The sequence below is a fragment of the Cervus canadensis genome, chromosome 31 (genome assembly GCF_019320065.1).
Source record: "Cervus canadensis isolate Bull #8, Minnesota chromosome 31, ASM1932006v1, whole genome shotgun sequence".
NCBI lineage: Eukaryota > Metazoa > Chordata > Mammalia > Artiodactyla > Cervidae > Cervus > Cervus canadensis.
In genome coordinates, this window is record NC_057416.1 from 38,848,384 (window position 1) to 38,861,199 (window position 12,816).

Sequence of the window (12,816 nt, forward strand, 5' to 3'; positions counted from 1 at the left end):
ATTGCACGTCTTCACTTTATATTCATTTAAATGGATTTATTACAGGAACAATTTGCAAATTACATTGAGTTTTTACTCTCTAAAGGAAACCACATATTTTATTTACATTGAAAGCTAATTATACTTTTCAAAGTCCTAACCTATATTCTTTTATGATTTTATTTTGTTCAAATCTTTCAAGTTAGTTATCTTTTACATAACAAATTATATCACGTATATTTACCCAGCAAAATTATGTTTTAACAACTTACATTAAGCTTGAAATAAAGATACAAATTTTCAGTACATTCTATCTTTAAATTCAAACTTTTTCTCTCTCTGATTTGTATATTCCTGTCTTGACCCAGGAGAACTGTGAAATCATTTTCTATTTTTATACTGACATTGTTTAGACTCTAAATGCAACAAAGAATTCAAGCAGCCTGATAAGCACTTTACATAAAATCCACCATCTAAAGTAGGTTTTATGTACTTCCTACATAATAAGACTCATAGCACTGTTTATTACTGAGAACAGACCAGCATAATTTAGCTTCCCAAGGGAAAGAAAATAGCTCCATTTATTACGCATAGAGATGCCTCATGCAATGAAGTCCATCATTCTTTAGCAGCTCTTTGAGAAGCCAGAAGATGTTATTGTTGGAGGAAATTTACCAAAAAAAGCAATAACAGCAGGTTGCTTAGCTATGGCATCAGCATAGACTGGCAATGGTTGGGAGTGGGTGTTAGAAGGAAGCAGAAGACCAGGCTGGCTTCTACAACTTCATCCCTTCCTTGCAGCACAGAACTCCCGTTGAGACAGACGACCAGCAGTTGGAATTCTCAAATGGAAAGACTTGGATTCTTAAATTTTTTATGATATAGATCCACAAAGCATCCCAGTTTTAAAAAATGTGAGCAGCATTTAAATCGTATTTGGGAACTTGATGAAAGGTTTAATGTTGGAAAAAAATCCTGGATGTTAGCGTAACTCAGTAGGTCCTAAATTTAAAATAGTAAGAGTATAATCTAGGCATTGTTTATAAAGATAACTAAAACCTTAAAATTTGAGTTAAAGTGTGGATGAATGTTTATTGATAGAGAAAGAATAGATGATGTCAATTCTCCAAAGAAGACATACAGACAGTCAAGAGGCACATGAAAAGATGTTCAACATCATTCATTATTAGAGAAATGCAAATCAAAACTACAATGAAGTATTACCTCACACCAGTCAGAATGGCCATCATCAAAAAATCTACAAACAGTAAATGCTGGAGAATCTGTGGAGAAAAGGGAACCTTCCTACATTGTTGGTGGGGATGTAGTTGGTACTGCCACTATGGAGGACAGTAAGAATGTTTTTAAAAAAAATAAAAAAAACACTAAAAAATAGAGCTATCATATGATCCAGCAATCCCACACCTGGCATATTTCTGGAGAAAACCATAATTTGAAAAAATATATGCACCTCAGTGTTCATTGCAGCACTATTCACAATAGCCGAGACATAGAAATGCCATTTGCAAACACCATTTGTAGCAACATAGGTAGACCTAGAGAGTAACATACTAAGTGAAGTAACTAAGAGGAGGACAAACATCATATGATGTTGCTCATATGTGGAATCTGAAGAAAAAAAAAAAAAACAGTACAAATGAACATATTTACAAAACAGAAATAGAGTCACACGGACCTTTAGAATCTTTTACAGTCAATTGCTTATGTACTCAAGCTTCAAGATGAAGATGAAAAAACCCTGGCAAAGCGAAAGCCAGCTTAATTGCTTTTCTCTCCTGTGGGATTTCATCAAAGTGAAATTCTCAAAGCCTGATTCTTCCAAATAGGAGCAAATAACTTTGCATTTACATCGCTACCTGTTGATTTACTAAAATCCCAATTAGGAACATATAATATCAAGAAGGAAAGGAGCACACAATTTTCAGATGACAGGACAGCCTGACAGCTGGATGTTCCCGCTCTGCTCCAGGGGGAGCCTTGACACTGCACTCTGCGAGTGCAGGGCAGGGACTCGGTTCCTCTTCCTGTTGTTCCTTAATGTTTCTTTTTATTTCTAAATTGGGAACAGAGGTTAGAAACATGGTGACTGCTTAGCTTTGAATCTTCCTACTTCTCCTGGAAACCAAATAGAGCAACAAGGAGAACAAAAATAAAACCATGAAATACATCTTCGCTGAAAGTAGGAGACAGAGAAATCCACAAACTCCAAATTATGTGTAAGCGTGGCCAAGAGAAACTAAGACTAGCAAACCCTGAGCAGGAAGCTGCCAGAGTGTAGGGGGGATGAACAGAGAGGATAGAGGAAGCCTTTTGGTATCAAATGTTAGAAATCAACAAATAACCCATCCTGGGTGAAACCTATTTAGACAGAAGCTAAATATAGCTGGGCATAATTGCTGGAGAAGGTGGATAAAGGCATGAAAATTAATGAGTGGAACCCAGAAAAGGAAAATCTCAAAAGTACCCCCTTTTGAGAAGAGAGATGTCTTGGAAGAGAAGGGCTATGTGTCCCGGTGGCAGCAGCTAGTGGAAGATGCTAGGGTGGTGTCCAGGTTTGGCAATAGAAGAACAGATTCTGGAATCCAATTAGGTTCTGAGGGCCAGAAGAAACGAGGCTACGCAGAGAGCCCTACTGTCAAAAAACAGTCCATCACGGCAGCGACAAGGGAGAAAGCAGAAAAACCTGAGATCCCACCTGTCCCTATAGCCGACCCCCACACCGCACATGTATAGGAACCTCCTGCAAACAGCTGGTCCCAGGCAGCATGAGCCCCTCAGATTTGCTAGTGACAAAAGAATAAACACACTTCCAGTTTCAGCTATGGCATTTTAAAAGCTCAGAAATTATCACTCGTTTTTACAAGAAAAAGCTGAACAAACTGAAAACTAATGACTTAGCTCGGATCTACCAGAGAACTGCGATTGCAGTGGAAGCTGCCCCCCTTCAGAAACCTGGAGAAACAGGGACCCAGAGACTCAGAACTGAGATCTTCTTGCTCCGAACAGAAGCTGCTAGAGCTATAAACTGTTAGAAACGCATAAACGGTCGTTTCAATGAACTGTTAAATGTGGTCTGGCTTGAGAATGAGAAAGCCTTGGGGGCCTCCGTCTTACGAGACTCCTACTTTTTGTAGTTTTTACCTCTAGTAACCCCACCAGGCTCACACAGTCAAGATCCAAGAGGTAGCCCCTCAGGACTCTGGGGAGAGGAAGGATGAAGAAAGACCTTTGCAAAATACACCCAAAGCACTGTCGGTAACAAAGGCTTATCCTCCAGAGGAAACTATATCACCAGAGCTTAACCCCACCCAGGGAAAGGGCATTCTCTGCCTTCATTCCCCTCCACTGTTTCAGCTGAGCAACGGGTGTGAGGGTGGGTAGCTAAGAAACAGTTTGACCATGACCTTGAGAAGGTCAAGGTTAACAGACATGCTGCTAAGTCCCTCTTTTTGACCCCATGGACCGTAGCCTGCCAGGCTCCTCTGTCCATGGGATTCTCCAGGCAAGAATACTGGCGTGGTTGCCATTACCTTCTCCAGAGGATCTTCCCGACCCGGGGACTGAACTCCTGTCTCTTACGTCTCCTGCGCTGGCAGGCAGGTTTTTACCACCAGCGCCACCTGGGCTCACTACAAGAATGAGGTGTGATCACAGATTATAGCACGCTTCTCGCATCTACACCTTACCTCCACACCATCAGGACACCAGTGTAATAATGGATATCAACTAAAAGAGCTACAAGACGCACTCTCAGCAGGAGTTCTTAAAGACACCCAAAGACAACAGGGAAACAATAACCAGGACATTGAGAAATGTGAAGCCTTTGGCAGGCACAGCAATAATAAACATGAAGTGTGGACCTGTTCCCAGTCAGGGTAATATAAAACCTCACATGCAAAGTCATTTACCTCTGTTCTTATTAACTGACATATTATATCTAACTCTCAACAACAGACTGCATGGTATGCTGAAAGGAAGAGAAAGCAGTCTGAAGAGACAAACCAAGAATCAAAGCCAGACTCAGATGTGACACAGATTTTAAAATTATCAGACAGAAAATTTAAAATAAATTTGATTACTATATTAAGGAATATAATGGGAAAAGGTAGAATATAAAGACTCAATGAAGATAAAAGTCTTACTTTTATATAGTGATAGAGATACACATAAGCTAGAGAAAGATAGACCATTATTACACTAATTAAAGAAAGTTGGAGTACCAATATTAATTTCAGAAAAGGCAGACTTCAGAACAAGAAAAATTATCACAGATAAAGAGAAGCATTACATAATAGTAATATTACCCATTCCCCAAGAAGGCATAATAATGAACCCTCTAAAGAAAAAAAATAACATGATTATATCAGTTGATGTTGAAAGGCAATTGACAAAAATCCAATACTCACTCAAGATAAAAATTTTCATTAAATTGGAAACAGAGGAAGGTTTCCCAGGTGGTTCAGTGGCAAAAGAACCCACCTGCCCATGTAGGAAATGCAGGAGATGCAGGTTTGATCCCTGGATCGGGAAGATCTCCTGGAGGAGGAAACGGCAACCTATTCCAATAGCCTTGCCTGGAAAATTCCATGGGCAGAAGAGTCGGGTAGGCTACAGTCCACGGGGTTGCAAAGAGGTGGACATGATTGAGTGACCGAGCATGCACAGAAACAGAGGAACGTCCTCAACTTGATGAAGAACATCTATTAAAAATCCACAGCTAACATCATACTTAGCGGCGAGAAACTGGAAGGAAAGAATGTCCTTACAGCTTCTCTTGAACTTCATCTGAAAGTCCTTGCTAGTATAATTAGACAATAAAAGGAAATAAAGGTATACAGACTGGGAAGGAAGAAATAAATCTGTTCTTGTTTGCAGATGACATGATTGTATATGTAGAAAATCCCTCCAGAAAAATAGCAACAAAAAAACCCATGCAACTAATGAGTGAGTGTGGCAAGGTCAGAGGACACAAAGCTAATATACAGAAATCAACTGCTTGTCCTTATGCCAGCAATGAACATTTGGAATTTGATATTAAGAACACACCACTCAAATAATACCAAAATATCAAAAGAATTAGGTATAAATATAACAAAATATATATAGGAACCATACGGTGAAAACTATCAAGCTAATGAAAGAAGTAAAAGAAGATCTAAATAAGGGGGTGGTTCATGATCATGGACAGAAACCTCAGTATTGTTAAGATGTCAATTATTCCTGACTTACCGATTTTATAGATAAGTCTACTTGATTTATAGATTCTCTATGACGGAGCTATAGTAATTAAGCCAGGGATGTATCAGAGGATGTGCGTCTTCAGTCACATTTGACTCTTCGTGACCTCATGGCCTGTAGCCCGCCAAGCTCCTCTGTCCATGGAATTTCCGAGGCAAGAATACTAGAGGGGGTGCCATTTCCTTCTCCAGGGGATCCTCCCGATGCAGGGATAGAACTTGTGTCTCTTAGGTCTGCTGCATCGGCAGGCAGGTTCTTTACCACTGAGCCCCCAGGGAGGCCAAATAAAGAGGAGACACCACACGCCAAAGAAGGAGAACGGAGTCCAGAAAGAGGCCCACACAGACACAGCCAGCTGATATCTGACAAATGAGCAGAGGCAACTTACTGAAGAAGGGACAGACTTCTCAACAAACAGGAGTATCTTTATGTAAAAAAGGAGCTTAGAGCTTACATCTTTCATGAAAAATTAATTCAAGATGAATTACAAACCTAAATGCAAAAGTGCAAAACTATAAAACCCCTAGAAGAAAACCTAGGAGGAAATTTAGATAATCTTGAGTTTGCTAGTGATTTTTTTAGATAAAACATCAAAAGCATAATCCAGGGGAAAAAATGGATAAATTGGTCTTTATTTTGCTCTGTGAAAGACACAGCCACAAACTTGGAGAAAACGTTGCAAAATATGTATCTGAAAAAAAAGTGTATCCAAAATAAGATTTCTAAAAACTCAGTAATAATAAAACAAACAACTCACCTTAAAAAAGAACAAAAGATCTGAAAACACACTGCATCAAAGAATATAGATTAAAAAATATGTATATAAAAAGATGTTCAAATTCTTTATAATTAGAGAATTGAAGATGTAAACAACAAGATACTACACCATAATTTTTAGAATGCTAAAATTAAGAACAAGAAAATCCAACAGTAACAATTGCTGTCGAGAATGTGGAGCAACAAGAATTCTTTTTCATTGCTTTTGGGAAAGGAGGACTGTACAGCTATTTTGGAAAACAGTTTGGCAGTTTTTTACAGTGTAAACAAACTTTTACCAAATGATCTCGCAATCATGTTGGTTTGAAAATATATGTTCACACAAAATCTGCACATGAATATATCAGCTTTTTTCACAATCATCAAAAAGTGGAAGCAACCATAACCACAATGGATTAAAAAAAAAAAGTTGTGGTGCATTCACACAATGAAATATTACTCAACTAGGAAAAGAAAACAAACCAAACCACAGAAAGGCATGGTAGAATCTTAAAAACATATTGCTAAGTAAAAGAAGTCAGGCTGACAAGGCTACATAGTCCATGCTTCCAATTAGAGGACATTTTACAAGGGCAAAACTATACCAGTAGTAAATTAGATGATCTTATTTACAAAACAGAAATACAGACACAGACACAGAGAACAGACATATGGACAGCAAGGGGGAAAAAGGAGGGTGGAGGGAGGCGGGAGAATTAGGAGATAGGGATTGCCATATAAACACTGTAGATAACTAATGAGCACCTACTGTATACCACAGGGAACTCTAGTCAGTACTCACGGTCACCTAGGTGGGAAGGAAATTCAAGAATGAGGGGATATATGGATACATATAGCTGACCCACTTTGCTGTACAGTAGAAGCTAACACAACAGTAGGCAACTCTACTGTAATAAAAATTAATTTTAAAAATATCAGCAGTTCAAGAGAAAGGGGGAAGGGTTAATGAAAGCACAGGGAATTTTTTAGGGCAGTGGAACTGTTCTGTATTATACTTAATGACAGATGTATGCCACTATGAACTTGCCAAAATCCATAGAATTTTACATCATCAAGAATGAACTTAATGCAAATTTTTAAAAATTCACTTAGGACAGAATGCAAAATATGACAATAATCTTACTATACTAAAATGCATTAAAAATTATTTAAGGAAGGGGGTGGAGAGAAAAGTTACCTGAGTGACTTTGGAAATGAAGAGAATTTATAAAACTGAGGGTAAAAACAGTTGCCCATAATCGTCATAGTCTCGTTGATACAGTTGTCTGTCAACAGTGGGAGGGAAGATTAACAATTCTGGTACTGTTACACATGCACCTTGAAATTAAACAATTAAGTCAATGAATGACAAGTCATGGGAGCCAGGACTCTCATTGCTGGAATGGAAGGCTACACACCAGCAAGAACCTAGAAGGGCCCATGAGGCAACGGGTAGGAATTGGAGACATCCGCAGAAACTCCTGTTCAACTCAGCATAGACAGGAGAGCTACATACACGGAAAGAGTCACAGATATGTGCATACCCAAGTTAGTACACACACACGTTTCCATTTTCTGTCATTTGAGAAGGACCAGGACAATCAATAAACGAGCACACTTGGTGTCAGGGTCTTGATTTATTTTTATTTTTGAGGTTTTGATTTCTAATAGTAGTTTCCAATAGAAGGACCCACAGCTTGTAGAAATGGTAGGTTCTCAAAGGTGGGGCAGAAAATACCCAAGGCGAGCCTGGAGTAACTTATAATGCCAGAAAGTAAGCGTGCAGATAAGTAAATAAATAACCCACAATGATAGGGATATGCCAAAGGGCCACGGGAGCCAACGGAAAGAGCTGTCAACGGCGAAAAGTAGAACAATTGGGGCAATAAAATAAGGCAGAATTGAAATAATAATTAAAGTATAAAATAAATGACCATGAATCAATACTGACATAAGCAGGTATTTGAAGAAATAAATAAATGGGGATGAGGAGACAAATCTCCCATGCAGAAAAATTCCAAATAATTTGTGTAGCTACTTTGCTCTCCAGGGGCACAGTATGGAAAAGGGGAGAAAGAGTAACATTAAGTTACTCTTTTGTTAAAATGTAGAAACTTGAACACACTGCCTTGGCCAGATGACCAAGGCCAACATTAGCATGGAGAAGTCATGGGATGTGGTGTGATGGAAGCAAAATGTTACCACTTTGGTCTTCCTCCCTACACTCACAGCCCCATTACAATCATGAGGAAAATATCAGACAAATCCCAATTTGTCTACCAAATATCTGACCGATACTCTTCAAAACCATCCAGGTCAACAAAGGTAAGAAAAGTCTAAGAAACTGTCACAGCCGAGGCGAGCCAAAGGAGAATAACTACTGAATGGAATATGCTATTATAGATGCTACTATATATGAAACAGGAGAAGGCAATGGCACCCCACTCCAGTACTCTTGCCTGGAAAATCCCATGGATGGAGGAGCCTGGTAGGCTGCAGTCCATGGGGTCGCTATGAGTCAGACACAACTGAGCGACTTCACTTTCACTTTTCACTTTCACACATTGGAGAAGGAAAAGGCAACCCACTCCAGTGTTCTTGCCTGGAGAATCCCAGGGATGGGGGAGCCTGATGGGCTGCCGTCTATGGATGGGATCACACAGAGTTGGACAGGACTGAAGTGACTTAGCAGCATATATGAAACATAACTAATAAGGACCAACTATATAGCACAGGGAAATCTTCTCAATACTCTGTAATGATCTATACGGGAAAAGAATCTTAAAAAAAGTTGGATACAGGTATATGTATAACTGATTCATTTTGCTGTATAGCGGAAACTAACACAACATGGTAAATCAATTAAAGTCTAATAAAAAATTTTAAAAATTAAAAAAATGAAATATGCTATCCTGGCTGGGATCCTGAAACAGAAAATGGACACTGGATTCAAAAAATAAAGAAACCTGAATAATGTATGGAATTTAGTTAATAGTAGTATTTTAGTGTTGGTTCAGTAATCATGATAAAGGTACCACATTAAAGTAATATGTTAATAATAGGGGAAATCTTGTGGTTATATAGGAACTCTCTCTACTATCTTCATAATTATTCTGCAAATCTAACACTGTTCTAAAAAAGTAAAGTTTATTTTTAAAAGAGGCAAGGATCAGAGCAGTGAAAAAAAAGGAAAGAAAAAACATAAGCACACCATTCATACCAATGAGCTGTCAGAAAATGAAGTTGAAAAGCAGCAAAGTTCCCGACATGTGAAAAAGTGGATTGAAGCGAAGTGAGAATCTCTCAGTTGTGTCTGACTCTTCGCAGCCCCATGGACTGTCCATGGGGTTCTCCAGGCCAGAACACTGGAGTGGGTAGCCTTTCAGGGGATCTTCCCAACCCAGGGATCGAACCCAAGTCTCCCATGTTGCAGGCGGATTCTTTACCAGCTGCGCCACAAGGGAAGCCCCCCTGCATATGAAAATGATACCAATATTCCAACATGAAAGAATTATTAATAAGGCAAATCCAAGAATGAAGACCACAAAGCAGGTTGAGGAGTCAAGGAAAATGGGGCTGGACAACAGGAGATAGTGAAACTATAGCTGGTAAAATTCAGTGAAGATACAGAAAAAAAGAGAAGAAGTCATTCTGAATCAACAAGAGGAGTGCAAAAGACGACAGATACTACAGAAAACACAGAACATACAGTATGGAAGAGCAGCAAGCAAATAAAATGGCACAAAAATGGTAAAATAAATAAAAAGATTATAAAAAAGAAAGAAAAATATAGCAATGGAGGACAGCAAAGAAAACAAAGCACACTCATTAAGTGAAATTTCTGAAGAAGAATATGAAAAATTATAATTTATTTCAATTTTCTTATGTTAAAAAACCTTAAATTGTATGTACTTAAAAGGAATACCATAATACAGGTAAAATTAATTCAAGACAAGCAATGTCAAGATATATACTATTAAAATTATTAAATTTTAAAAAGAATTATTTGAGCAGTAAGATAAGATTAATTCCTTTCAAATGGGAAGAAAATTCAGCATCAGAGTTTTCCTCTTCACAGTAACATTTAATACCTGAGCAGAGTGACCTAACAACTACAGAACACGGTACCCATGAATGTGATTAAAAAGTTTCAGATAACCCTACAGCTTCTGGTAACCTGCAATACTAAAATAAACACGATTTATTGCTCTGCACCCTGCCAAGGAATACTCAAGAAGCAAAAAGTCTTGTTGACTTCAGACGCCTGCAAAAAATAAGTTGACAGCAGCGTTTTCTGGATTTGAAAGAGGTCATAAACAGACTTGGGTAAGTGACTCACCTATTTAGTTTATGGCCTACTTATCTGTAAGGAAAATATGTAACATAAAAACTAAGCAGTAATGGCTTCGGTTTTTCTAATAATAAAATCTAACTGTGACTCTTAACTTTCAACATACAGAAGTACAGCAACATCAGAAGGGTTCTATTTTTTTAGTGGAAGTATTGTTGATTTACAATGTTCTGTCATTTTCAGGAGTATAGTCTAATGATTCAGATATACATACATATACATGCGCTTTTTCCAGATTCCTTTCCCTTGTAGGTTATTACAAAATATTGATATATTAAATATCATTAGTGCTATATACTATATAGTAGGTTTTCCTTTATCGCCTACTTTATATATTCTAGGGTGTATATGTTAATCCCAAACTCTTAATTTGGCCCTCCCTCTAACTGTCCCCCTCAGTTTATTTGTTTCCTATGTCTGTGGGTCTATTTCTGTTTTGTAAGTAAGCTTATTTGCATTGTATTTTTAGATTCACATATAAGTGATATTATATGATACTTGTCTTTCTCTGGTTTACTTCACTTAGGATGATAATCTCTATGTCCATCCATGTTGCTACAAATGGCATTATTGCATTCTTGTTTATGGCTGAGTAACAGTCCATTGTATATATGCAACACATCTTCTTTATCTGTTCATTTGTCCATGGGCCTTTAGGTTGCCTCCATAACCTGACTACTGTAAACAGTGCTGCTATGAACATAGGGGTGCGTGTATCTTTTTTTTAACTAGAGATTTTTCTGGATATACCCCAAGAGTGGAATTGCTAGGTCATACGGTAGTTCTGTGATTCATGGGGTCGCAAAGAGTCGGCCACGACCGAGCGACTGAACTGAACTGAACTGAACTGGTGGTAGTTACATTCTTAGCTTTTTAAGGGACCTCCATACTATTCTTCACAGTGGCTGCACCAATTTACATTCCCTCCTACATTGTAGGAGGGTTTCTTTTTCTCCACACCCTCTCCAGTATTTATCATTTGTAGACTAAGTGTTCTTGCAAGTGCTTTGGCAAGATAAAGCAACTTTAGTTTTAAATTTGAATCAGTCCTAATGAGATGGATGAAACTGGAGCCCCTTATACAGAGTGAAGTAAGCCAGAAAGATAAAGAACATTACAGCATACTAACACATATATATGGAATTTAGAAAGATGGTAACGACAACCCTATATGCAAAACAGAAAAAGAGACACAGAAATACAGAACAGACTTCTGAACTCTGTGGGAGAAGGTGAGGGTGGGATGTTTCAAAAGAACAGCATGTATACTATCTATGGTGAAACAGATCACCAGCCCAGGTGGGATGCATGAGACAAGTGCTCGGGCCTGGTGCACTGGGAAGACCCAGAGGAATCGGGTGGAGAGGGAGGTGGGAGGGGGGATCGGGATGGGTAATACGTGTAAATCTATGGCTGATTCATATCAATGTATGACAAAAAATAAATAAATAAATAAAAATTAAAAAAAAAAATAAATGTCATTGATTAAGTTCAACTTTGTTTGCAAGTTCAAATCTTTAGATTTGGCATCATCAAAATTGGGATTTTTTTTGCTCAGATTTAAAATTGAAATTATCTTCATCAAGATAAGAGTATATGACTTCGTTCTGAGTAAAAGTTTGATAATCTTCCTGGTTGTTTATCATCACAACCTTACCTTGGAAACTTGTGTCTGTCTGCTTTGTTGCTCAGTTGTTTCCGACTCTGCGACCCCATGGACTGTAGCCCACCAGGCTCCTCTGTCCATGAGATTCTCCAGGCAAGAATACTGGAGCGGGTTGGCAAGAATACTGGAGTGGGTTAGCATGCCCTCCTCCAGGGGATCTTCAGTTCAGGAAAAGAGCACCTTCTGCCTGTCATGATACTAAAATGGGAAAAGCTTTATGTAAAGAACATGAAATGTGAACCAAGCATGGACAGGAAGTTGTCAGTTCCATCTCGGGCCAAAGACTGGAGAAGAGATTGGGAGAGGTTTGTGCAGCAGACAAAGGGCATCATTATAAGGGGTGGGGCTAGGGTTTTGCATCAAAGTGGTTAAACTGGGTCTGTGTGCAGAGAAGCTCTGCATGCTGGCTGTACTTTTTGCTTTTCCCACATCTCGGCTGCAGCCAGGGCAAATAAATCATGCAGTCTCAAATATGTGTTTCTCCTACCTAGCCTATCTCACGCTATCCCTGCAAGTTTATTTTTGGGTTTCTGCAAAAATTGGCTGGGATCATCATAGCTTCTTTTACTGTGTCTTTCCCTAGCCTCTGCCTACTCCCTCACTACCTTCCTGTGGAGTTGAGCCCAAGACAATGTGGGTGCAGACCTGAGGATGAACTATCTATATTTACCATGTTTTCTCAGTATTTTTTTTTAAAAGAATTCTGTGTATTCAAAAAGGTATTTTTAAAAGGATTAAATGCATTTTTAAAGACAAAAGCTTTTATGAGAAGATTTTTAAAGTCACTTTATTCAACTGGTGTACG

The 12,816-nt window shown here is 38.5% G+C and overlaps 1 long non-coding RNA gene across 1 annotated transcript in view; it reads right to left on the reverse strand.

The window, feature by feature from the left end:
- LOC122432615 overlaps positions 1-12,476 on the reverse strand; it is a 152,005-nt gene extending 139,529 nt beyond the window's left edge. Inside the window, exon 1 of the long non-coding RNA XR_006266899.1 lies at positions 12,003-12,476. This is a non-coding gene — a long non-coding RNA (uncharacterized LOC122432615). The remainder of the gene's footprint in view (positions 1-12,002) is intronic.
- Between the last annotated feature and the right edge of the window lie 340 nt (positions 12,477-12,816).